Genomic DNA, 27,944 nt, shown 5'->3' with positions numbered 1-27,944 from the left:
AATAACGATGAGCTTGAATTATACAGTGTTGCAAGCTGTACTGCAAGAAGTACATGCCTTGTGTGCCATAGCTTTTGTTGTCATTGAGGTTGTCTTGAAGAAAGTATTTATCTAAGTATCCCCATAACCTTATTAGAGGTCACAATCGATTGCAAAAACAAATGGATATACCGTTAGTCGATATTTCAATGATGTCTTGAAGGTTGTGTTTTGCCTGCAAGCCAACTTACTCATCACACCAGATCCTATAATTTGAAGCAAGCACCAATCCAAGATGGAATTGCTTCCTAGTAATGGATTTTGTAAAAATTTGGTAACATTGCATTACTTTTTTTATTTCTTTTATTAAATGTTTTTTAATAGAAGGTTCTAATGGAAGTTCGTCCGAAAATTTTCAATTTTCTTGGCAATCAAATATATGAAGGAGAAGATTCTAATGAAATAGCTGATTTGCCATGCAGTTGTTGTAGACGGTTGTGGTGAAGTAAAGTTTAGAATTTTTTTCATAATTTTAGAAATCATGGGGTCTAAATTGGAGTTATAATGGATATTTAAGAATCGCCCTTCACATGGTGAATGAAAGAAAAGTTGGACACTTGTATTCAGTGGCAGAGTCATGACTCGGTCAATGGGGGTCAAAAAGGAGGCATCGGGACTAGTTTAGTTTAGTCGGGTGGGTAGAAGCGGGTTTAAACAGTTTAAATAATTTTTAAAACTAGTAATAGTTTAGTCGGATGGGTTAGTGAGTTTAAACAACTAAAATAATTATTAAAACTAGTAAATCAATATTAGAGATTTTATAAGTGTGTATTTAGGCTCGGCTCAATTATATTAATATTTATTAATTAATTAATTACATTGTCTGAGCTATATTAATATACATTAATTAATTAATTACACTTGTGTAAGTAACTTCTGACTAACAAAAATATTTGTTAGAAGTTGGTTCATGTTTGTAATTGTCTTTAAGTGGATATGCTATGATATAATTTTAAATTCTCAAACTAATGATTTTTTTTTCCTCACTGGCTTTATTGTTTCTCTGCTTTTCAACATTATCATGAAACAAGGCCAGGTTTTTCTGTAGTTCTTTGGTCCTATTTTTATGAGAAATGGTTATCGTGTTCATTTTTTGGTTATATTTTGTTTGCCCATTCTAGCAATGGGGTGCAAAAAGTTAAATTGTTTTATTTTTAGTTTGGAGGTTGAGGATCAAAGCCTCATTTCAATTTCGAAATGCTGAATGGCATTTGTCTGGATCTGTTGTTTTGTGCAGAGCTTTTACTTTTAGATGGAATTGATTGTAGTTTCGTGGTTTGGTTTTACTGTAAGAAGTTGTCCTATGGTGTTTGTTTATTAATAGTTTGATATATGAGGACATATACCATTTAGACTTCATGGCATGATTTAGTAATCTCATCAAGGTATAGGGCTATAATTACCAAAAACAAAAACATGAAACATGGACACTCCAAAATCGGTGCCGTGGCGGTGTCCGACGAGTGGACATGCCGGGGACACGGGAACACGTACGGGACACGCTAGATGGCGTGTCCCTTTAATTTAATGAATTTTTTTGTAGGGGACACGAGAACATGTACAGGACATGCTAGATGGCGTGTCCCATTAATTTAATGAATTTTTTTGTAGGGGACACGCATGTCTATATCGGGACACGGCATGGGACATGGCGGGTCTTATTTTGAATTTTGTTATATATATATATATATATTTGGGGTCAAAGTGTAATATTTAAAAAGTTAAAAAAAAAAAAAACACCGATGTAAAGCCCTAATCATAACAAACGAGAGAGTGAAGGAATAGAGTGCGATTGTGGGCACCTGTTGCCGACTTGAACCAGTCGAGCATCGAAGACCTCCATCAGTTGATTGTGAGCTCTATTAGTCGATTTCCATCCAGTCGTGCTTTATCCAGCCGTCTTCCATCTAGACGAGACTACGAAGGTAAGCCCCTCTCTCTCTCTCTCTCTCTCTCTCTCTCTCTCTCTGTGGCTCTCGACTTTGAGAGGAAACTGATTTTTATTTTTTATTTACATTAATATATATACGTATGTAAGACTGTTTTTATTTTTTTGTAGTTATATGTTTATATATATGTATATATATCTAAAATTGTAATTTTTTTATAAAAATTATAGGTTTATATATATATATACACACACACACAAAGAGTATGTAAAACTTTCTATTTTGTTTTTTCCTTCTAATGTTAATGTTAATTTATAATGGTTATTATGACTTTTTTGTGAATGGATCTCTTAATTTGTTTAAATGTGGTTGTTATATCTATTGAATTAATGTTACTATGTTAGTATTTGTTAATTTTGATTTAGGATGAATGTAATATGAATCCACATAACACATAAAAATATATAATAAAAAAAAATCGTTGTGTCCCCCGCCTTGTCTGTGTCCCTATTTTTTGGAAATTGTCGTGTCTTGTGTCTTGTGTCCGTGTCCGTGACTATGTCCGTGCTTCATAGACAACACCAAATTAGTACACATTAATGTGTATTTGGGAGAGAAAAAATTGGGTACACACCTAACCATTGGCATAAGGCACATAGTGGTTTCCCTGAGACTTGAACCCATCACCTCAAGGTTATTAGGCCCAAGGGTTTACTATTGAACCAATGGTCACCCCTTTATAATTACCAAAAATAAATGAAATAAAATAAAAAGGGATTAATGGACTCACTATTTCTCTCATGCTATAGTTGATACTGTCGTCCACATTTTTTTATTTTTGTTTTTATTTTTATTTTTATTTTTTTAGTGGTTGTGGCATTTTGTGCTATAAATATACCGTATTTGTAGTGGAGCACACTTATAAGTTTTTGAGCATATTCAGGGTGCAAATTAGGATTTTGTTGTTTCACAAACAAGTGCAGCAAGGCCATGTTACTGTCTCTCCCAGAACTCTATGGTAGTGTTCTAATGCATATAATGAGATATTCAATTTATAGTGGCACTGATGTGGTATGCATGCTTGCATTATTAGGGTGCATTTGTGAATAAGTGTAACCCATGTGCAAATTATAAGTTAGATGAAACTTCTGGATATCTTTTGAAAGGTTTTTATATCAAAGATGTAAATGCTCAACGGCATTGGTTAATAGAAAAAACTAGTTTTTTAATTTTTTAAATTCTTTTTTTGCTATGTTAGGCGAGAAGGGTTTGTCATTCAGCATACACCTTCTATTTGTAGACATACTTCGCAGGATTTTTTGTTTTTATATTAACAACAATACATGTTCATTTCAATTATGTCCATCTGCTTCTCTCATTAACTGACTGTGATGCAATTCATGTATGATAATTTTCTTTGGATTCTTTTGATTAACTGGCATTTCTTGTAATTGTAGGAGAGAGTGTCATGATTTTACAAAGTGAGATAAAAAAACCAAAGAAAACTTGTGAGGAGCTTGAAAAATAAATCTCTTTGCGCTAGGAGTTTGGAGGAGGTACATAATTGTGCATCACTTCTATTTATCAATCGGCTGAAAATGCAAAAGTATTGATGATCTTCAAGATGGATTGGATTTCTTGATCTGTTTCTATAATTTAATCTTGAAGCGATTTTTGCTATAAATCAAGGGTCTTTTCTGTCAATGGTTGATTTAATCTTCTTTCCATCTCTCGAACTGACATTCTACTGCCTTTCTTGATGCCGATGGCAGTGTGTATATATGTTGGATTCTATTCGTTAATTGTTCCACAGGATATGGTGCAATGAACGCATTTCTGCGGTTTTGATGTTTACAGTCAAAACTTCTTTTAACCTATATATTTTTTGTAGGTCGTGGAGAAGCTTGTTGATATTGTTACTTTGTTACATCAAGAGATCTCAGAAGCATTTGAAGATAATGGTATGAGCAACATAGTACTAAATACAAAATAATCAATATTAATTGCATGAATTGATATATTTAAATATATATACATATATATATCAGCCACCGTCATAGTTTGCTTTTTACGGTTTTTTTTCTTGAAACAAGCCCCTTCACCTGTTCCATCGCATGCTTCCTCATTTGGTATCTCATAATTTGTAATGGCCAGATAAATTATAATTTAAAAGAGAAAATGTAGACTAATTATATGCACCTAAACAATGACATGGGGTCATTGAATGCCCATGCACGCTAGAAGAATATTTCACTTGAGCCTCGAAATTTCGTTAAGCAAATGCAACACACCAGCGAATCTGCTGGCTGTTTCCCAATTCTAATTGGTTGTACAAGACATTTAATGTTATCATTTAGCACCTAGGCCTTCAGATTGTGATTTTTTGTTCTAGTTGGTCACTAAAGTGTATTTGGTGTTTATATTCACTTTTCATTGTGCGGTCATTTCATGGCAGGTTTGGCTTGGGTTGGCACAGAGCGTGATAACAAACTTGAAAGACTAGGTGTAGCCAGTCTTGCACTGCACTATGCCAACTTAATCAATCAGATAGACAACATTGTAAGTTTAACTCTTTCTTGTATTTATTTTATTGGTAATACTTTTCATAGGGTAAATTACACTGGTTATAGCTATTCCGGTTTTGACTTGACTCTTGTTGCATTTCGAACTCGGGCTTATAGTTTTTGAGTGTTGTTTATTGTTGTTTTTCCCCTTAATCCCTCTTAAATTTGGTTATTGGATTGCAGTTGTGTGTTTGGAACAGGTTGGTTGTTTGTTTTTCCAAATTTTTGTTGCCAAATTTTTGCTCCTCCGCTCGAGCGGACTTTGCAAACTCTTAGTATTTTTGCAGACTTGCAAATCCTAGATGAGTGTATTCTATGCTCGAGCTGCATTTCCTACGCTCGAGTGGGTGGACGCTCGAATGGCCAATCTTGAGCTCGAGCGGGGTGTCCTTCGTGTGCAAAACTTTTGAAGTGTGTATTCTGCGCTCGAGCGTCACTTCTCACGCTCGAGCGGACTGTGTGTATAACAGATCGCGAAAATGACATTTCACATCACTTTTGCATTCCTTTCTCTCTCTAAAACTTTCCAAAAACCTAGATCTTGAGTTTCTCTAAAACTCATTTTCTCTCTACAATTTCACCTAGATCTTTGGGATCTTCACCCTAGTGCCTTTGAGAAAAAGGTTGAGCGTCTCAAGAGCTCCATTTTGATTCGAGTAGAAGTTGGTTTTGACGTCTTTGAAATTTCTCCTTTGTTGCTTTGGTTTTCTAAGTCTGATTTTCATATGGTTTTTAACTTAGTTATTTGATGATTGTGTAACAATGGTGGGCTTTGGGTGTATTATGGACAAACCTAGGGTTTGGGTTGTAAAATCAAAAGAGAGGTTTCTAAGTGTATGTTGTGGAAATGGTTATGAGGTTAGATATAAGGTGGTATGGTTACAAAATAGTTGATTTTGGCCTTGGGTTGATATTTGGAAAAAGAGAGTTTGCCCTAAAGTGATTCAAATATTTATTTTGTATAAATAAATGAAATTAGTGTTGTAAATATAAAATTGGACGATTATTAAAATAGATGGAGTTGGATATGTATTATCTCACGCCTTTGGAAATTTTGAATAAATTATCTGTCTTGAGATTGAATATCTGTTTAGAAATAAATGTATTAGGCTATCGGTGGAGAATAACTATGATTGTTGTAGAAATTGCACGAGGATTAGGGGAATTAAAACTAATCTATTGTTGGTTGTCATTGTATATGATTATGTTTTAAATACCTTGTATATGTATGAGGGTTGGGAGGAGAAATGGAATATATTTCATGTTTGGGAGGAGATAGGGGATGGATTTCATTAAAATTAAGTTGGCCGCAGTGTTCTGGGTGAAAGTCCCAAAGCCGCGCGTATACATGGGTGTCGATCCCGCGAACGAAATTTTCGTAAAATGACAGTTTGAAATGTTTGTATGGTAATTGTGTTGATTAGATAACCACTGAGTTGTAGTCTCAGTTAGGTTGTTGAAAGATAATGAAATTGGCTCATGAATTGAAGGAAAATGGAATAAAATATGAACTTGGTATTTTATGATTATATAAAGATGTGAATGTTTTGTCATAGACATTGTATATGTACGTTGTACTTGTATCTTTGTTAAATCTCACATATTGTGTTAAATTATTTCTACTGAGTTTTAGCTCACCCTATTTGGGAAAAAATCATTTTCAGTTATTGGTGATATGTCTCCGCCAAGACAATAGTTTGGGGGGATATTTGGGAGCAAAAGCTTCTTTCTTTGTGTATGCTTTTGTATTCTTTTGTATAGCTAAGGGCTTTAACTGTATTAAGCTAGGCTCATTTTGTTATAACCAATCAATGACTTTGAAAGATATAAGCCTATAGGGCATATGAGTATTTGTTAAGTTTTTAGTTCTCTTATCATTGTAACACATGTAGATTCAGGATGAACAGTTTGTGAATATATATTACATGTGTTATCTTTTGTATACGAACTTTGATGAATAAACGTATATTATTTCTATTATTTTTCCGCTTATGGGTTGTATTTATTATATAATTTTGGGGGCGTTACACAGGCTAGCCTGATCTTTGGTGAAATTACATATACTATCCCTTGTGTTCTAGAAATTATAATGACCTCTCCCGCACTACTGCTTGTTTGCAAGTAACAGTGTTAATTTACTTTGTTCAGTTATGCATGCTATTGCCCTTAGTTTTTTTACAACATAATTTAATTTAAATATAATAATTTTTGGGCAAAGTCAATAAATACACTTTCTTCCACCACCAAACCACCACAAAAGTTGATTAAAAATTTTATATTTTTATTTATTTGTTTGATATAGACTTGGACCAAATTTATCAAGGGCAAAGTAGGCATTTAAATAATTTATCACATATCATCATAATATGCTTGTGTCACTAACAGGAGGTTGGAATTTTTTTTTTGAAGTCTTATTTTTAAAAAGAAATAATTTATTACGGAAGTTTTTGCATGAAAGAGTAAATTTTCAGAACACGAGGGGTTGCAAGTGTGTTATTGATAAACCTCAAGGGTGTTGGCTTTTTAGTTATTTTTGTCTGGCTAAAAAAATTATATTTGAAAAGTTGGTTGGTTTTTTTTTTTGTGTAGTTAATTTGATGGTTGTGAGAGAAAAAGTGAAATAATTAGGTAGCGTTTGGTAATGTTTATATTTTTTGTTTATGTTTACAAACATTTTATAAATTGATTTTTGTTTATTTTTAGAAAAAACATAAACTACAAACGCGTTTGATTTAAATAAAATATTTGAAAAAATTTAAAACATAAATTAAAAAATATGTTTATTCAGGTCTAAAATATTTATATTTATTTTTTATTATTTATGACAATAAGATCATACACATTATAATTGGGGAAAAAAATTAATTAAAAAATTAATTGAAAAAAAATTAATTAGGAAAAAAAATTATTTGAAAAAAATAATAATTGAACAAAAAAAGTTAATTGGAAAAAAATTAAATTGAAAAAAAAAAATTGTTAATCAAATTTTTAAATTTTTGTTTAGAAACCAATGTAAAGTCATCTTTTTAGTTTACGTTTTTCTCAAATTTTCAAACTGAGACAACCATTTATAAATCAAAAAAATTATCAAACAAGTTTTTATGGCAGTTTTTTAAATTTTTATAAATATAATCTGAAAACTGAAAACGAAATAGTTACCAAATAGACTTATGATTTGGATGTGATATTTTATCTTATTGACTATTTTAACCTATTTTTTCATTACAGACCATTTCAGCCAAAAAAGCCATTGCTGAAGAGGGCCATAATTTACCCTTTTTCCACATAGATGGTGTTGCTAACCAAATTTATGTTGATTTTCAAATATAAATTCTTTTTATTTTAGGCATCTCGGCCTACCTCTCTTCCTCCTAACATGAGAGACCAACTATATCATGGGTTGCAAGCAGGATCAAGATTGCTCTAAGTTCTCGGTGTCAAACAATTGATACCAAGGAGAAAGTATGCCTTAAATAAAATAGTGTAGTTTCTGTAATGCTTTGCATGCTTGTTTCCATGGACTTCTTTAAATGATTCAATTTGTATTCTTCAAGTGTACAAATTCAATGTGTATTTACATAAGTAACTTAGGCACTTCAACTTTTGGCCTTTATGCAGCTTTCAATTCCTCAAATTAAAGCTGAAATGGAGAAGACACTCCAATGGCTTGTTCCGGTGGCTACAAATACTTCCAAGTATATTGAATGGGATTGTTTAATGAATCTGTCAGCTTTCTGCTTTGCCTATGCTTGAATTTGAAATCCATTAATATTTTCTTGCTCAAGATTTTAGCTGCCATAATGTGGTCATACATGCATTTACATCTTTTTTCATTTTTATTTGGCCGACAGGACTCATCAACGTTTTGGGTGGGTTGGTGAGTGGGTGAACACCTGGTTAGTTATTCACCTTTCTCTTACTTAGTGCTCATATTTTCATTTTCCTCAACAATGACATTTAGCCGCATGTGTTCTTTTCTTGCAGTAATGAGTTTGGCAAGAAGGAGGACACCCATAATAAAGTGATTTGCCCCCAGACACTTCATCACACAGATATGCACAAGACAGACCACTACGTCCTCAAAACGGCAACAAGGCTTCACCGTCTAATCAGTGTTGTAAGACACAGAGATAATGGAATCTGCAGAGCTTTGCCAGTTCGATCTCCAACCAGCAAAAGACTGAATCTGCAGCTAGTGATGATGCAACAACTCCCATCCCTGATTGATTCCCCAAAGGCCCACAATGCCCAATTGTCACTAGAAGATAGAAATTTATTGGAAAAAGTGATGAACCGGAAAAAGTTGGGTCCTGGAATAAGCAAAAGTCAGGAATTTGGTTTGGCCAAGAAGAGAGGAACCAAAGTTTGGGCACTGAGCAGGGGTACAGGGAATTCGCCGAGCTGGCAATCGAAGCTTCCAAAATCTTGTGTTTTGGATGTAATGGATGGGTTAGACACAAATTTTGTGAGCATTCATTAAATTTCATTATGAGCATTTTTTCTTCATTTATTTATTAAATATTTACGTATGTTTATTCTCTCATTGTTGCGTATACCTTTTACATATGGTCATAGATTGATATATAGATAATAATTAAGATTTTGTTGGACTCATAATTTGTGCTCCCAAGAAAAGGAAAAAAGAAAAAAAAAGTTGTGCTACACCCTCACGGTCAAATAGCCAGTGGCTACTTGTTGCAAGTAGGGATGTAAGAAAAATCAATAAAACTGAGTTGATCGATCGAAACCGACCAAAATTTTAATTTTTGGTCTTTTTTCATAATATACGGTCTGTTTCGATTTTGAAACTTTTTGTACTTATGCAAATCGAACTGATCGAATATTATATTTAAATATTTTTATATTATAATTTCTTGAACATTATATGAGAAGTAAGTAATATAATACACTTTTATGATAAAAAATTAAAGAGAAAAACATTTATAGAGCAATTTTTATATATCTTCTTCACTTATTTTTGATGTAAAATTCTATAATCTACTATAATTCTTTTTAAAATTTCATATAAATTTCTTTTCTATATCAAATCGACAAAATCGAACCATAACATACGGTCCATATCAGTTTATTAATCATAAAAATTGAAAAGATTGATGCGGTGCTAAATATACTCTTAATACTGACCAAACCGAACCACTTACACCCTTAGTTGTAAGAAATTGATGAATGCTCATTTTGTTTTCGAAGTTGGGAAGAGTTGGGTCTTTCTAGTATATAACCCTTGAAATTAATAAGCTTGGGGTATGCTTCTCTCCCTTCCTCATCTCGACTAGAGATGGGAGCTTTTTTGATAAATCCACTTTCGAAGAGCTTTATTCCATCCAACCCATATTCTTTTTTACTATTCCATTAGGTCTTATTTGAGATAAGAAGACCAAAATACCCTTTTCATCTACTTATATTCCATCTAGTTCACATTATTTTCTTATGTTTCAATAAGTCCTATGGGTGACATAATTATCAAAATACCCCTAATGTGAATGTTTACAGCGTCAATGTGAATGTTCATATCGTCAATGTGTAAGGGCCCAACCCATGTCGATCCTCGTGGGTGCCTGAAAAAAATCGAGTTGACAATGTGAATATTCACATTGACATGTTAACATTCACATTAATAGGAGTGTAAAATTGGCCCGCGTCCCGTGGCGGCACGAAACTCGCCCGCAGCCCATGGGCGGCCCGGGGCGGGCCCGGTCTGGCCCGTTGACAATGTGAATATTCACATTGACATGTTAACATTCACATTGATAAGAGTATAAAATTGGCCCGCGGCCCATGGGCGGCCAAAAGCCCGCCCGTGGCTTGGTCCGGCCCGTTAACAATGTGAATGTTAACATGTTAATGTTAACATTCACATTGATAGCAGTGTAAAATTAGCCCGCGCCTCGTGACTGCCCGAAACCTGCCCACAGCCCGTGGGCGGCCCGGCCCGGCCTGTTGACAATGTGAATATTCACATTGACATGTTAATATTCACATTGATAAGAGTATAAAATTGCCCAGCGGCCCAGGGTGAGCCCGACCCGGCTCGTTGACAATGTGAATATTCACATTGACATGTTAACATTCACATTGATAAGAGTGTAAAATTGACTCGCAGCCCGTGGGCGGCCCGAAGCCCGAGGCAGGCTTGGCCCGACTCGTGACAATGTGAATATTCACATTGACATGTTAACATTAACATTGACAGGAGTGTAAAATTTGCCCGTTGCCCGAAGCTTGCCTGCGGCCCGGGGTAGGCCCGGCCTGGCCCGTTGACAATGTGAATATTCACATTGATATGTTAACATGCACATTGATAGGAATATAGAATTGGCCCGCGGCCCGTGGGTTGCCCGAAGCCCACCCATGGCCCGGGGCAGGCTCGTTTGGGTCCGGGCCCGAGCATGTCCGAGACCCTAGGCTAGGGCCTAGGTCATCACTTTGAAGCCCCGCCCGGCCCATCAGCCCGCTTAAGACCCATTCAAGGCTCGATCCGAGGCCCAGCCCGCTCGAGGCGCCATGTATTTTTTTGTAGAAAATAATAAAATTTTGATAGAAAAAATTAAAAAGAATTAAAAAAAATGGCCAGGCCCACTCAAGCTCGACCTAAGCTCGAGTCTAGGCCCAGGCCCACCGGCCCGACCTGAGGCTCGATCCATCGGCCCGTCCAAAGCCTGAATACCTTTGTGCCAGAGTTAGGGCCTGGGCCTAATTTTTTGGCCCGTAGGCCGCGCCGGATTTTTTTAGACACCCACGAGGCTCGATATGGGCCGGCCCGGGCCTCTACGTATTAATGATATGAACATTTACATTGATGCTGTGAACATTCACATTATGGGTATTTTGGTAATTATGTCCCCATAGGACTTATTGAAACATAAGAAAATAATGTGGAGTAAATAGAATATAAGTAGATGAAAATGGTATTTTGGTTTTCTTACCTCAAATAGGACTTAATGGAATAGTCAAAAAGAACATAGACTGCCTGAAGCCCGCCCGCGGCCCGGGAAAGGCTCGTTTGGGCCCGGGCTCGAGCCTAGTCCGAGACCCTAGGCTAGGGCCTGGGCCATCACTTTGAAGCCCGGTCCGGCTCGGCCCGGTTAAGGCCCATTCAAGGCTCGGTCCGAGACCCGGCCTGCGCCGAGGCCTAATGTCTTTTTTTGTGGGAAATAATAAAATTTTGGTAGAAAAAATTAAAAAGAATTAAAAAAAATGGCCAGGCCCGCCCAAGCCCAACCCAAGCCTGAGACTAGGCCCAGCCCATCGGCCCGACCCGAGGCTCAACCCACCGGCTCGAGCCCGGACCCAAACGAGCCTGCCCCGGGCCGTGGGCAGGCTTCGGGTAGCCCACAGGCCGCGGGCCAATTCTACATTCCTATCAATGTGCATGTTAACATGTCAATGTGAATATTCACATTGTCAACGGGCTGGGCCGGGCCTACCCCGGGCCGCGAGCAAGCTTCGGGCAGCGGGCAAATTTTACACTCCTATCAATGTTAATGTTAACATGTCAATGTGAATATTCACAATGTCACGGGTCGGGCCAAGCCCGCCTCGGGCTGCGGTCGGGCTTCGGCCGCCCACGGGCTGCGGGCCAATTTTACACTCTTATCAATATGAATGTTAACATGTCAATGTGAATATTCACATTATCAACGGGCCCGGTCGGGCCCGCCCTGGGCCGCTGGCCAATTTTATACTCTTATCAATGTGAATGTTAATATGTCAATGTGAATATTTACATTGTTAACAGGCCGGGCCGGGCCCGCCCCGGGCATCCCACGGGCCGTGGACGAGTTTCGGGAAGCCACGGGGCGTGAGCTAATTTTACACTCCTATCAATGTGAATGTTAACATGTCAATGTGAATATTCACACTGTCAACGGGCCGGGCCGGCCCCGGGCCGCGAGTCAATTTTATACTCTTATCAATGTGAATGTTAACATGTCAATGTGAATATTCACATTGTCAACTGGCCGGACCGGGCCTGTCCCAGGCCGCCCATGGACCGTGAGCAGGTTTCGCGCCGCCACGGGACGCGGGCCAATTTTACACTCCTATTAATGTGAATGTTAACATGTCAATGTGAATATTCACATTGTCAACGGGCCGGGCCCGCCCCGGCTCGTGGGTAGGTTTCGGGCCGCTCACGGGCCAATTTTACATTCCTACCAATGTGAATTTTAAAATATGAATGTTCACATCATAAAATTGCTAACCGTTCAAAAAATATTTATAAGGGTATCAAAATTAAATATAAGGGCATAAGTGTCCAAGAAAATAGTGTAAATCAAGAAAAAAGACTTTATGGAATAAAACTATACATACATGGGACTAAATGGGTTAAAAAATTCCTTCATGGGCTTCTTGGGTTAAAACACTTCTAAATGGGATTTATCAATAATTTACCCATGTTTTATTTTTAAAAATATACTTCTCCATTTTTTAGAGACAAATATGATAAAATGAAGATGTTACCATTATGGAATCATCTTAATTTTATTTATTTATTTATTTATAGATGATATACATTAGGAGACCTTGAAATCTTCTTTTATTTTTGTAACATTTTATGAGAAATAACTAATATAATACACTTTTGTGATAAAAATTAGAAAGAAAAACATTTATAGAGCAATTTTTATATATTTTCTGCATTTATTTTTAATGTAAAATTCTATAATCTACCATAATTTTTTTTTTAAAATTTCATATAAATTGATTTTCTACATCAAACCGACAAAATCGAACCGTAACATACGGTTTGTGTTAGTTTCTTAATCATAAAAATTGAAAAGATTGGTACGGTGCTTGTTGGACAATCTTCACTGTATATTAAAAAAAATAAAATAAAATTTGTTTGTGTACTTAACAACAAACGAAATACAGAAGAAATAAAGGAAATGAGAGAGTTTGTTTGATTACAAAAATCAAACCAGAAAATAAAATAGATTTTTATTTTGTTACAAAAACAAAATGAAATTTTGAAACAGAAAAATAACAAAACAGAAAATAAATTAATTATTTACCAAATTAATTTCTTGAACAAATTTTCTGATCAAGTCCAGTGTTTAACACTGTGTCTTTAAGACCGATTCGTCCTCTCCATGGTACTTTCAGATTGTGGACATTTATCTCCTAGGATAAAATGATCAACAGCAAACAATAGCAGCACTACACATTGTTTGCACAACGAACACATTTTGTGTTTACACTCTTTCTCATAAGAAAATAATGCAGTAACATGTAGAGAGAAATTGCAGAATATTTTGGACGAAAACTGAAGTAAAAACATCAAATGAGGGGCTGCCTATTTATGGATGGAGTGATGGCTGTTTAATTTGAAGTAAACAAGTACAGATTTGAATGAACAGGTATGGTACCTGTTCAGTTTGAATAAACAGATACAAATCTATTGGGTTTAAATTTTGAATAGATAAAACCTATATTGAATAGATTTGAATCTGTTCGGGCGGGAAAAATAAAATCGGAGCCAATTTTGAAATTAATTTTCGAAATTCAAATTCCAAAAAATTAGAATTTAATTTTAGAAAATAAAATTTAAATGTTTTTAGCCCAAAAGATAGGTATTGGGCCGGACAAGCCCAACCCAACAACGTACCCAAGACCAGGCCAGACCGATCAGACGGACGGTGGCGGCAACGGCACACGCATGTGTGTTTATTTTGGATCCAATGGGTCTAGCTCACTTTGACCATAACCTCCCTCTCTACAAAACTTGGGTGCCTACCCCAAGTTTCAACCCCAAGTCTTATAAACCCACTCAAAGTTTCCCACTAAATCAATGTAGGAGAAGCCTTTATTCAAACCTTTAGGAAATTTCACCAAAAACACCATTTCCATGGAGCTCTCTTTGGCTTCAATTTCTCATTCACCAGATAATGGTTTTGAGCAACCAAATATACCATGTGAATCAAAACGCGGCACAAAACGCGTTACCACTTAGACCGACCAACTTTGGCGCATGGGTCCCACCTAAAAATCAGACCAAAGTTAAGGAAAATCAGATTTTTTCAAAACTTCCAAAACCATTTCTAACAATGCTAAATATACTCTTAATACCAACCAAACAGAATTGTTTACGCCCCTAATTGTAAGAAATTGATGAATGCTCATTTTGTTTTAGAAGTTGGAAAGCGTTGGGTCTTTCTGGTACATAACCCTTGAAATTGAATGGCCATTTTGGTGTAACTGTTAAAACAGATTATAAATTAACAGATTATAGATTATGATTTTAATCAGAAGCTGTTAATTTGTTTGGTGTAACTGTTAGATTATATATTTAATCAGCAAAGTAGTAGTTGGTTGAATAAGTTGTGAAATAGTTTTTTGCTATGTAATGTCCTTTTTGCCCTTATAAGATATAAAAATTGTTATTTTTTCATTTTCTTCAGTTTTAATTTTTTTAAAAATTATTTCATTAATAGAAGTTAATATAATTAGTATCAATTAATACAACAAATGTTATTTCGTTTAATATAAGTTATTTCATTTTTTTTTCATTAATATCAATTAGCAACAATTGTTTTTTTATTACAATACGAAAGAATTTTATATTATAAGATTCTTTTAATAGAAGTTATTTAATTGAAATAAAATTGTGCAATTTATTTCTTTATTTAAATTGTGCAATTTATATCAATAATTGTGAAATAAATTGTGCAATTTATTTCAATATTAATGGATTTTTTTAAAATTAAATAGAAGTTAATTGAAACAATTTTTTTTTTTTTTTCATTACAAATTTGCAAAACCCTAGCTACCATCAGTGATCTGCAAGAAGCCCTCACCGTCGCTCGTGGCTTGCAAGAAGCCCTCTCTCGGCTCATCCATCTCCTCCACCACCGCCAAAAACCCTAGATCTGAGGAGCTTGTTGTTGCGATCTGGTCTAGAGGGTTGCAGTGATGGCAGATTTCGATGACGATCATGGTGATTGCAACAGTTGTAGAAAGAGTGGGAGAGAGAGAGAGATATCGTAATGGTGGTTGCGTGTGATGGTAGTGATGCGATAAGGAGAAGATGTGAAGTAGAGGGAGGCGCTATTGTGGTGTCGTCGAAGCCACGGAGGAGGAGATCGACAACCGTTGCAGAGGCGTTGACAACGATGGCATAGGAGGCGGATGGGGCTGCGACGTAGGTATGCTGTGGGAGACGAAGATAGAGAGAAAAATGAGAGAGAGAGAGAGAGAGAGAGAGCTTTACTGGAAATCACCTCTCACCGCTAGAAATCGCCATCTCTCTCTCAGAGTGAACAGTGATATCTTTGTGGTTTATATAATGGCAATTTGGTAACACTTTAAATTAGTGAATGACATTTAAGTAATTTTGATCCTCTTCCGCTTAAGCTGAGAATCAGAAGTACCCCTAGAGTAGATTCTCAAAATCAGATTATTTACCTTCAAAAAAAGCTGTTATAAGTTTAAGTTGGTATGATTAAGTTGGAACAAACAGTTAGTTTTAGTTTGTTTTAAGCTAAAAGCTATAAGTTGGGTAAAACAAGCTGAGCCAAACACCCCCAATGTAATATAAGCTTGGGGTATGCTACTCTCCTGCCCTCATCTTGACTAGAGAGGTGCTGTTTGATCATTTTTTTAATATTCTTCGAGTATATTATTTATAAAAAAAAAATTGATTTAATAATTATAACATATTTATTTTATCTTGCATTTGTCATTAAAAATAATGATTTATTTTTAAAAATATACTTGTCTATTTTTTAAGGACAAATATGATAAAATAAAAATATTACGATTATCGAATCATCTTAAGTTTTTTATTTTTTATTTTTTTTTATAAGATGAAAAATTGGCCTAAGGTCCCTCCTCTACTTTTGATAGGAGGAGAGGACCAAAATAATATGTTTTGATAGCTAAGGTCCCTCAAATTTATTTTAGGTTGTAAAGTACCTAAATTTCCCTTCTTTTATAAGATAAATTTGTTTGAATATTATATTGTTGACTTCACGGTGAGATTTTGGAAACCGAATTAGCAGTGGAGATTTTGTCGGAGATTGCAGTGGAGTTGACGAGAAATTTGTTTGAATATTATATTGTTGACTTCACGGTGGAGATTTCGTCGGAGATTTCAGTGGAGTTGACGAGAAAGATTGCTACGATTGTGTAGATTTTGTCGGAGATTTCGTCGGAGATTTCGGTGGTGTTACAGTGTGTTGATCGCGTAGATTTTCAGTGGAGTTGAATCAGGTTTGTTTTCAATGGAGATTCCACACGCATTTTGATTTTTGTTTTGAATTTTTGTTTAGAGAGAGGCCAGCTTGATAGAGTTGATTTTTATTTTTGGAATTAATTTTTCATTCTTTGTTTTTTGATCAATTTCAAAGAGTGTTGACAGTGTGTTGATCGCGTAGGTTTTTGAGTGGAGTTGAATCAGGTTTGTTTTCGATTTAGATTCCACATGGATTTTGATTTTTGTTTTGAATTTTTGTTTAGAGAGAGGCCAGCTTGATAGAGTTGATTTTTATTTTTGGAATTAATTTTTCATTCTTTGTTTTTTGATCAATTTCAAAGAGTGTTGACAGTGTAGTTGATTTTGATGTTTAGAGTTCATTTTCCGTGCTCTATTTTTTATCAACATGCTGATTAATGATAAGTTTTGTTCTATGTTTTTTCAAACCAAAGAAATTTTATTTTTTGCACTTTTGTTGGTATAGTCCAGAGAAAATTGTAAATTTGTTATTATAATCCAATGAAAATCACAGAGAAAATTATAAGTGCATATGGACATATTATTAGAAGTTTCTAATGCAGATAGAATCTGAGAAAGTGAATGTAAGTTCATAAATTTCTTTGGACTTTTATTTGTAGTTTAGAGAAAATTATAAGTTTGTTACTCACTTTCAGTTTGTAGTTCAGAGAAAATTATATGTTTATAGAAGATGAATAGAAGTTTTTGTTTCTCTAAGCAAAAGTTATTTTTTTGTGGTTTTTCTTTCAGTTTAGATGGACAATGCAATGTTTTTTGTTATCTTGAAGGTGTATATAAGTTTGTAAATTTCTCTGGATTCTTCTATGAGTGCAATATTGCAGAATGACGCATAGAAAATTCTTAGCTTGTAGTGAGGTGAAAATCACAGAGGAGCCTATAATTTCAGAAGAGATATTCTGTGTGATTTTTTTCTATGATTGTGTTTAATAGTTAGTAGTAAATTGCTCTGTGATTCTCTCTGGATTCATTAAGTTTTTGTGATTTTGTTTTTTGTCATATTGAAGGTGAATATAAGTTTGTAGATGTCTTTAGACTTTTATTTTAAGTCCAGAGAAAATTATAATTTTTAGAAATTTCTATGGACTTTTATGTTGTTCTTGTGAAGTGTTTTTATGTTAAACAAATTATTTTTCTTGTTTTTTCTTTCAGTTTCAGTGGACAGTGCAGTGTTGTTACTGTGCAAATATGGGAATGACACTATTGTCATTAATGTTTCATGTGAATTGAATTTTGAGGAATTGGTTGGCATTTTGTGTAAAACATGGGAGAATTTGAAACCTAAGACTGTGTATTTCATATTCTATTGTGGGCCATCATAATTGTATGGTTCGAAATAATATTGATTTTCTAAATATGTTGAGGGTTGTTTGTGCACGCGGTGCTGATATAGTTGATGTTTCAGTTACTAGATGTAGTACTTCTGATGAAGAGGATGAAGTGGGGTCTAATTGGGTAGATATTGTGGATGGTGAATGTGATAGGCTGGTGGATATTGAAAGGAATTCACTCTCTAAGTTTTGTTCTCACCAAGAAAAGGTGTTATTGTCAGTTGGTTGGCGAAATAATATTACGAGTGTTGGACAAAAGTTTGAGGGTGGTGTGGTTGAGTTCCGTACTTTTTTATGCAAGTATGCTATTGAGGTTGGTTTTCAGTTTACGTATGTTAAAAATGACAAGCTGAGGGTTATGGCAGAATGTGCATATAAGGAATCAAGGGGATATATGTGGCGTGTACATGCTTCAGTTAAAAAAATAAATGGGTTCTTCTACATAAGGACTTTGAACAATGAACATACATGTGGTGTGGCGGCTCGTACGAGTAAATATGCTAGGATGACTTCCAACTTGTTTTTGGGCTGATACTTGAAGAGGTAAGTGCAAAACCTTTAACTTGTCCAGTGGATATTGTCAAAGAAATGAAAGACAAGTATGGGGTCTCAATCAGTTATAACTGTGGTTGGTTGGGTGTTAAAAAAGCAAAATGTAGTACATATGGGGATTCTTGTTTGTCATTTGATCAATTACAGTGGTATTTTGATGAGGCATTGAAGAACAATCCAGGTAGTTGTTTTGAGTTAGATTTTGAAGATAACAAGCGTTTCAAAAGAGTGTTTGTGGCTTTTCATGCATGCATTGCTGGTTTCAAATATTGTCGGTTATTGCTTTTTCTTGATGGAACATTTTTGAAAGGACGATACAAATGAGTTATGCTTGCTGCAACAGGGAAAGATGGGAATGAAGGTAATTGTAAATATATATAATTTTATCTACATATGTGAATTTTCTATACATGTAGGAATTGAGTGAATGTGATTTTTCTCTGACACTTTGAATTTTCTCTAGTTTTGGCCACTGTGTGGATTTTCTATGGTTGTGGCCACTGTGAGAATTTTCACTGGATTTTGGTCAGTGTGTGAATTGTATTTGTAGGTGGTCACTAAGTGAATTTTCTCTGGATGTTGCCAATGTGTGAATTTTCTCTGGAGTTGGGCACTAAGTGAATTTTCTCTAGATGTTGACAGTGTTAAATTTCTCTGGTTGTTTATTATTCTATTTTTCTCTGCATGTGTATATCTAATATGTTTGTTCCTATTTGTTTTGTAGGTTTTCTTCCCGTAGCTTTTGCTGCTGTTGATGCTGAGAATGAAGACAATTGGTGTTGGTTTCTTGAACATTTATGTGGAGTATTGGGATCAGAAAGGGTGATAAGTTTCATATCAGATCGACATTGTGGTATATTGGAGGGAATTGCTAGGTTTTTCCCTAACTGCTTTCATGGATTTTGTCTTGAACATCTAAAGAGAAATTTGAGGGATAAGTTATCATGTGGAAACACAAATTTGGTTAGGGAGACGATTGTGTCCAAGTTTTCAGAATGTGCATATGCTCCAACAACGGCATCATTTCATTTCAAGTTAAATGAATTAAAAAGTGGGGGAGGAGACATTGTGAGTGTTTTCTTGAGAAGTTTACCATATGAAAATTGGAGTGATGCATATTTTGCGAGGAAACGTTATGGTGAGATGTATTCAAATGTTGCTGAGTCATTCAATTCATGGATACGAGAAGCTCAGCACTTGCCAATAACAAATTTGGTGGACATGATACAGTTGCAAATCATGAATATGAGGTCTGATAGGAGGCTGCTCTCTAGTAAATGGAATAAAGGTTTGTGTCCTCATATGGATAGTGTATTGGAGAAGTCTTTTTTGGATGGGAGGACATGGAATGTTAGTTTATCATCTGATAATGTCTTTGAAGTGCATTGTTTTCCTTCGGTTATGGTTGATCTTGGGTTGAGAACTTGTTTATGTCGAAAATGGGAAATAAATGGGTATCCATGTCAACATGCTGTTGCTGCAATTTTTAGGAGTGGAAAGAATTTGAATTCATTTGTTGAACCATTTTTTCATGCTGATATGTATCGTCATGCATACTCATTTTCGATTGGCCCCGTTCCAACTGTTGAAAAACCTCTGTGTAGCATTGAAGATGCTATGATTTTACCTACATTGAGCAAGAGACCAGCTGGGAGGCCGAAGAAGAACATAATTATTTCTACTGGAGAGTTTAAAAGGGTGATTAAGTGTAGTCGTTGTGAGAGTATTGGTCACCATAATAAGAGGACATGCAAGGAACCTTTGTTAAATAGTTGAGGATTATACATTTTATTGATTGAATAATACATTTGATGATTTCTTTGTGTATTTTGTTTTGTGAAATGTATTTTTTAGACAGTGTATATAATAATATCAATCAAATTCACCCAGAGAAATTTTTCAATATCAGTTAAAATGTGCATTGTGTTTGTTGATATATACTATAGGCAATGGATTTGTAATACCTGTCAAATTCATCCAGAGAAATTTTCCTATGGCAGAGAAAATTCTCTGTGTATTGTGTTTTGAAGCTTCAAATTCATCCACATAAATTTGACAATGGCAGAGAAAAGTACTGTGTGGATTGTGTGTTTTGAATTTGATAATTATTTTGTACTAACACAGTGCATTAGAGATTGCATGATCATATAGGCACCTTTTTTGGCATGATATGAGTTAAATTTCTCTGTGAATTTCTGGTAACTTCATATCAGTCATTTCAAGAAATGTGCACACCAGACAGAGCATACACAAACTTATTGCACTGAGTACAACCAAGAAACAAAGTTAAGCTCTTTTGAAATTTCTTTGAGTTGAGTATTTCTCTAGACTCACTTCAACTCAGAAATTTTTGTCAAAGCCAGAGAAATTTTCCTCACCAACCAGAGAAATTCCTCCTCTCCAAATCACTTAACCCAGAGAAATTCACAACTCAGAAATTCCATTTTCTGTCACCATTCGAATCCGTCAATTTCATCCGGAGAAATTTTCCACTATCAGAGAAAACTATCTGGGCATTGTGTTTTGAAATTTGAAATTCATCTAGTGAAATTTTCCAGTGGCAGATAAAATTATTGTGCGCTTTGTGTTTTGTTGAGTTTGATGATTGTTTTGTACCAACACAAAGCATTACGGATTACATGATCATATAGGCATCCCCTTGGGACGATACAAGTTAAATTTCTCTGTGAATTTCTGGTAATATCATACCAGAAAAATTTCTGTAGACAATTTTCTCTGTGTGGATTGTGTTGACAATCACAATAAAAGAAATGTATATATTTAACCATCGATAGGTATGAAATTTACATTAGTCGAAATAAAAATAAAAAAAATGAAATTTACATTAGTCAAGAGAGGATATATACATATATGTCAAGCATCATCATTCCTTCAATGTATCAACAAAAAACTAAATGGTTAATACTGTATGGATATATACATATATGTGAGACAATTTTCTTTGTGTGGATATGTACATTGTCTTCCTTTCACTAGTTTCACTATTACATTTTTGGTTCTTCTTCTGGAGGTATTTCAATTGGTTCAGTCCATGATCGGCCAACTTCGGTCACAAATCTCTCTATGAGTTCTGCCCTCATCAACCTTATCTCTTGTGTGGACAATTTGGAGCTGATAGGTTCATGCTTGCTATATTGTTTCATTATATAGCAGACAAAGAGGCCACAATCCAGACTGCATACAAATTATAGGTATGGTTAGTTTTAAGAAACATGCAAATCAGATTATCTTATTTATAGATGTATAAAACTTACGAATCACTTTCTTGTTGTGGAGCATTGTTGACATACTCAAAGTCGTAACTTGTGTTTTGTGAGTTTATCAATTTGAAAGAGGGATGTGATTGAGCCTCTCTTTCAAGGCAAGCTTTCAAAAAATTCTCCACATAATCTTGCTACAAAAAAATAATTTTTAAATAACAGAGAAATTTACAAACAAATCAATGGGATTATATGAAAATTATCGTCATATAAAGATTATGATGGATCAGAGAAATTTGCACTCGTTACCAATTGTTTTGCATCTTTGACATATTTGTCTTCTACATCATCCCTCCTTGGCCTCAGTGAGTTGTAGAACCTCCATAAATTGTCTTGTTTGTCCAGGACAAGCAAGGTCTAGAGATTTCCATGTGTGGACTTCTCATTACCTCCAGTATTTATTGGGAAATTGAGGAACCTGTGGTTCCTCCATGCTGCTTCAATATGCTTGTCAAATAAGGACACTCGAAAAGCTTGATTTTCTGTCATCTTGATGAAATTATGTGGTCAGAGAAAATCAAAAAATGGTTATGTTATGAAAAAGTTGAAATGACAGGAATTTAAGAAATATACACAGAGAAATTTTAAATGCACATAACTAGCCAGAGAAAATTAGACTAGTGACACAACTGGCTTCAAGAAGTATCTTAAGAAGAGAAAGTAGTAAGTAAATTCCAGAGAAAATCAAAGAAAATAGTAGTAACATACTAAGCTCATGGATGTGAAAAAAAATAAAGTTGGTTTTTGTCTTTCTCACATTTGGTCAGCCAAAAGGATCTCTCCATAGCCATCAATGACCTGAAAAATATGATTTATAATTGTAATATTGGTTTTATAAAGGCTGATGGAACATTGCAGAGAAATTTTGATGAAATACTTACATTGTTGGCAATTTCTTTTTGCTTTATTACGTTTCCAATGCCTTCGAAGGTAATGAGATTCAACTCACTTGTCCAAATTAAAGCCCTACAAGATGACAAAGAAGGGATTTAGTTGTTGTTAATGCAATATAAGTTTGTATTTTGTTGTTTGTTATCTTCTATTTTGTTTGTTGTACTTACTCAAGTCCAGACACATTTGATATGTGCTGCAAGATGTCTTTTACATGATCTGTTATCAATTTTGAAATCGACAGAGTTTGTGGAAAGACCCAAGATTTTCTGATGTTTATAGGTTGAGCCAAGACGTACGCATCAGCATCAAGTATTTCTTTGTCCTTCGTGGTTTGCTCAGTTTGTTTTGTAGCTTGTTTTGAAGCTCTTGTCACTTTCGCAACTTTGGGATATTGAAATTTTGGATCGTGCTGCTTTTCCTTCCTTTCTTTTGCCTTCAAATTATTTATCATTGATGTCGGATCTTTTTTTACTGTAGACAGTGAAAATATTAGTAAAAGTGAAATTTCTTTGAAGTAACAGATGATATTTCACTATGTAAATTTATTTGATTCAACATTTTCCAGTTACCATAGACTTTCGTCTTTTGTTTCGGTTGTTCTTTGCGTGCCATTTGTTCTTGTTGTGTTGTTGATTGTTGTTCCACTTGCATTCCAACTATACATAGTGAAAATCAAACAAACCCCAAAAATTGAAAAAGAAAATACACAGAGAAAATGAAATGAGCAGTAGAAATCAATAGAAATAAGTGGCAGAAACTAATGTGTTCAGAGAAATATAACTTCCAAAGAAAATTACCAATGATATAGAAAATTATAATAAATAGAAATTTCTCTGAGTTATGTTGACACAAGGACATAACTTTTTGTGGCTCAAGATTTTCACTAACCTTGTGGTTGAAGTTGTGTTGGTGTTCGGTATGGTTGTGTTGCGAGTTGGACGGATAGTTCTTGAACTTGTTCATGTAATTTAGCATTTTCAGTTTCAAGCTCCGAATTTGAATACCTCAACTGTTGAATTGTTTTTGTATCTTCTTCCTTTTGAACCTCCAACATCCTTAGTTTCATTTGGATTGTGCTGTCTCTTTCTTGAAGTTCTGAGTTAAGTGATGTCAAGGTTCTTATTGCAATATCCTTATCAGCAAGTAATTCAATCCAATTTCTCTCTTCTTCTTTTTTAGATTGAGAAAGTGCCTTTAGTCTTTGACGTAGATCAGCAATTTGGGCATCCTTTGATTCCTCAGATTCTTGAGGCTGATGCATTGTTGAGCCACAAATGCTATCGTGTTGTTGGTCCATCGGCTCATTACGTTCTTCTTCGTCACTTTCCTTCGTGTTTTCTTCTTACTGTTCATCTTCTTCTACATCTTCTTCTTCACTGTCTTCTTCTTTCTGTTCATTTTGTTCTTTGTCTTCTACTTCTATTTCTTCACTTTCTTCTTTAGCTTCTGCTTCTCCACTGCTTGCATGATCTTCTTGTCCATTACTGGCTTCGTATTCTTCTATGTTGCCTTATGCTTCTTCATTGAATTTGACAATTGCTTGATCTTCAGATGAATCTTGTAATGTCTCCTTGAATTTGACAATCGCCTTTTTTGATTCTTTCTTCGTCTTTTTACCAAGACAGAACTCCTCTGATGGATATTTGACTAACTGCTTGTTATCTATCTGTAATGGGAGGCTCTTTTATTAGAGAAATGTTACAAAATTCACTGAGAGAAAAAAATTCAAATAAGGAAAATAAAATTCATCTAAATGATACTAATGGGAAACAAACTTCATAGAAAATTGTATTGGCCAGAGAAAATTATAGACAAGGAGTTAATTTTATGAGGCAGAGAAAATTATGAAATGAGCAACATAATTTAGATATCAAAGAAAATCAATCAAGGCGTATAAGTTAATGTTTGACTATAATTGTGTCAGAGAAATTTGGATTCCAGAGAAAATTCATTAGAAGGGCAGAAATAAACAGTGTTTATCAAAGATGCAAGACACATAAGTTATGGGCCAGAGAAAATTACACACAAGGAGAAACAATTTTATGGGCTAGAGAAAATTATGAAACAAGCAACATAATTCAGATATTAGAGAAAATCAATCAGGGCATATAAGTTAATGTGTTACAATTGTGGTTAGAGAAATTTGGATTGTAGAGAAAATTTATTACAATGGCAGAAATAAACCAGTTGGTACCAAAGAAGAAAACATAAATTGATAGTTTAGAGAAAATTGATCTTAATCAATTAATGCACAAGGAGGGAAACAAAGTAGTGGTTAGAGAAATTTTGGAATTTCACTGAGATTTCAGTAGCGATAGGAATCTAACCTGTCGAGGTGTAAGAGAGTGGACTGGTGTCTTCTGCAGCTGTTTTGTCAAGGTTTGCAGGTTTCACTTGGCACATCTTGGGAGGTCAGTTGTGTTATTGTCTTCCGAGTCCATGATAGTTGCATGTTCATATAGCCAATACTGTGATGAAAATTAAAGTAAATAAAATTTTCTAAACACACAAATTTGTAAGTATGATAACTGCAAATTTAAATGGATATTATACTTACCAGCAATGCAATGACACACCCCATAACTTTTTCTAGAGTTTTGTGCAATGCCATGATAGAATCAATCAATGTTGATGTGATTGCTTCTAGCCAATCATACTGTTTCATTGATTCAAGAGGTTCCACATACTTTATAAAAACCCACCCTATTGAATTCCCACTTGTTGCAAAAAATAGGGTGAGACACAAGTACAATGTAATAATGATTGCTACATCTTTGAAGTCAGTTGGTTACTTGCCTTTCATTGTTTTGACCAAGGCATTTTTAAGAACAGGACCAGTGAGCCTTGTGTCCTTTTGGAATCTTCTCCTTAGGAATACAGATTTTGACTTTTTAGAGTAATGACATGGCTCCTTTACCTCATTCCAAACCAAAAATCAAGGTCATGTCATTTGTTGTAAAGGTCAGGTTCTTCTTACCAACTGTGAATGCTTTTGTTTTTTCATTGTAACATTAGATTATGGCAACTACATCATCATTGGATTTCCTAGATTTTTTTGGATCCATCCTTCCAGTGGTTAGAGCTTGGATCAAATACCAGAATGGGGTCTTTTGAAGCTCTACAAGTTGTTTTGAATTGAATTTAAGTGTTTGAAAAAAGGAGACAATAGATGAGAGGTTGGATCGAAATTAAATGTTGTAGTGAGCTCTCTTTTTGTGGAGTTTAACAGGTTTTTTCCCCCTTGAGCTTGAGTCTTTTAAAGTTGGGGTACTCATTTGGATGCTAGTTGCTTTATCACCTTGGACTTGTGTGTTTTGGCGAGGAGTTTGAGGTGTTTTACTGCTGGTTTTTGATCTTAGATCATAAGAAGACTGAGAGAGTTGTTCTTTCTTGCTTGGTGTTTCCAGTGTTTTGCTGCTGGTTTTTTATCGTAGCCCATAAGAAGACTGAGAGAGTTTCTGTTTTTTGCTTGGTGTTTTAGGTGTTTCGCTATTTTTACGTTTTGCCATTTCTAGACAATGATTAAAACTTAAAGATGTCAACATTAAATCCCAGAGAAAATTGAACATGCTAGAGAAAATTAGACATGTCAGAGAAAATTACAGATAGGGGAGAAAATTACAGATAAGAGAAAATTGGAGATGTCAGAGAAATTACAGATAAGGGAAAATTACAAAAAATTGGACATGCCAGAGAAAATTGGACATTAAAAATTAAATGTCAGAGAAAATCAACAAAGCATCATAAATATGGGAGAGAAATTTTCAATAATTATTAAAATTACATATAGAAGTAAACATACCAGAGAAAATGAATGAAAGAAAAAAGTAAACATGACAAGCCAAAGAAAATTTCCATTCCACAATTAGCAAGATAAAATAAACAAAGTAATGTAAACATGCCACTGCAAATTACACCACATTGAAACCAAGAATTGAACAAAATAAACATACCAGAGAAAAATACACATTCCGGAGAAAATTACACATTCTTGAGGAAATTTCCATTCCAGAGAAAATTTCAATTCATAATATTAAAATGCTAGAGAAATTTACATACATAACCAGAGAAAATTAACCATGATAGAGGCACACAAGGGAGGAAAGTGGTGTGATGTGGTTAGAGAAAATTATAAATACCAGAGAAATTTAGACAGGCAAGAGAGTAATAGACATTCCAGAGAAAAATACATATTCCAGAGAAATTTACAAAGCAGAGAAATTCATAGACAAAATCACAGAAACATGTTCAAGAATAAGATCAAAATACAGAGAAATAACTTTTTCTCAAAATACACATGGCAGAGAAAATTCAAAGAAGAAACATTCATTTCAGTCCATAATATTAAAATTCCAGAGAAAATTAAACATGATAGAGACACACAAGGGAGGAAAGTGATGTGATGTGGTTAGAGAAAATTATAAATACCAGATAAACTTAGACAGAGGCAAGAGAGTAATAGACATTCCAGAGAAAGATAGACATTCTAATTAAAAATACATATTACAGAGAAATTTACAGAGCAAAGAAATTTATAGACAAAATTCCAGAAACATGTTCAAGAATAAAATAAAAACATAGCAAATTGCTTTTTTCAAAATAAACATGCCAGAGAAAATTGAAAGAAGAAACATATATCAAGAAAAAATCAAAGAAATTCAAATGCCAGAGAATTTACAGATAAAATCACACAAACATGTTCAAGAATAAGTTCAAAACACACAGAAATAACTTTTTCCAAATTCAGATAGTTTTTATTACGAAATTGAAACCCTAATTTATGGAAGGTTATTATAAAATGCTATTAACTGTGTTTCCAGAGAAAATCTAGTTGTATTGTAATGACCCCAAAATGTGTATAAGAAATCATCTTTATTTCCCTATGAAATGATGTGGTTTAATTTAATTATATCTATTAGAATTGAAGCATTATCGGTTGAGTTACGGACTTAAAATGGGAATTACCGACCTTTATGGGTTCAAAAATCAAAATTGAGTACTTGGATATGTTAATGGGAATTTTTGGAATTATTTGGGAAAATTAATTTGAAATCTAATTTGTCTGATTCGTTAATGGACGTTTGGGTGATTAACTTTATACTGCAAATTAAAGGCCTTAAATACTTCAGATACCGGAATAGGGGACA

The 27,944-nt window shown here is 34.6% G+C and overlaps 1 pseudogene across 1 annotated transcript; it reads left to right on the top strand.

Moving 5' to 3' along the window:
• The first annotated feature begins 7 nt into the window (after positions 1-7).
• On the top strand, positions 8-9,035 carry LOC145797993 (protein PSK SIMULATOR 2-like; annotated as a pseudogene). The gene is made up of 7 exons (XR_014339185.1): positions 8-103; positions 3,820-3,889; positions 4,384-4,487; positions 7,839-7,954; positions 8,111-8,187; positions 8,344-8,388; positions 8,477-9,035. The product of XR_014339185.1 is annotated as a protein PSK SIMULATOR 2-like (transcript).
• The last annotated feature ends 18,909 nt before the right edge of the window (positions 9,036-27,944 follow it).

The sequence above is a fragment of the Camellia sinensis genome, chromosome 8 (assembly GCF_055761805.1).
Source record: "Camellia sinensis isolate YWXY chromosome 8, ASM5576180v1, whole genome shotgun sequence".
Taxonomy (NCBI): Eukaryota; Viridiplantae; Streptophyta; class Magnoliopsida; order Ericales; family Theaceae; genus Camellia; species Camellia sinensis.
The sequence above is the reverse complement of the archived record's forward strand: the minus strand, read 5'-3'. Positions and strand labels throughout refer to the sequence as shown.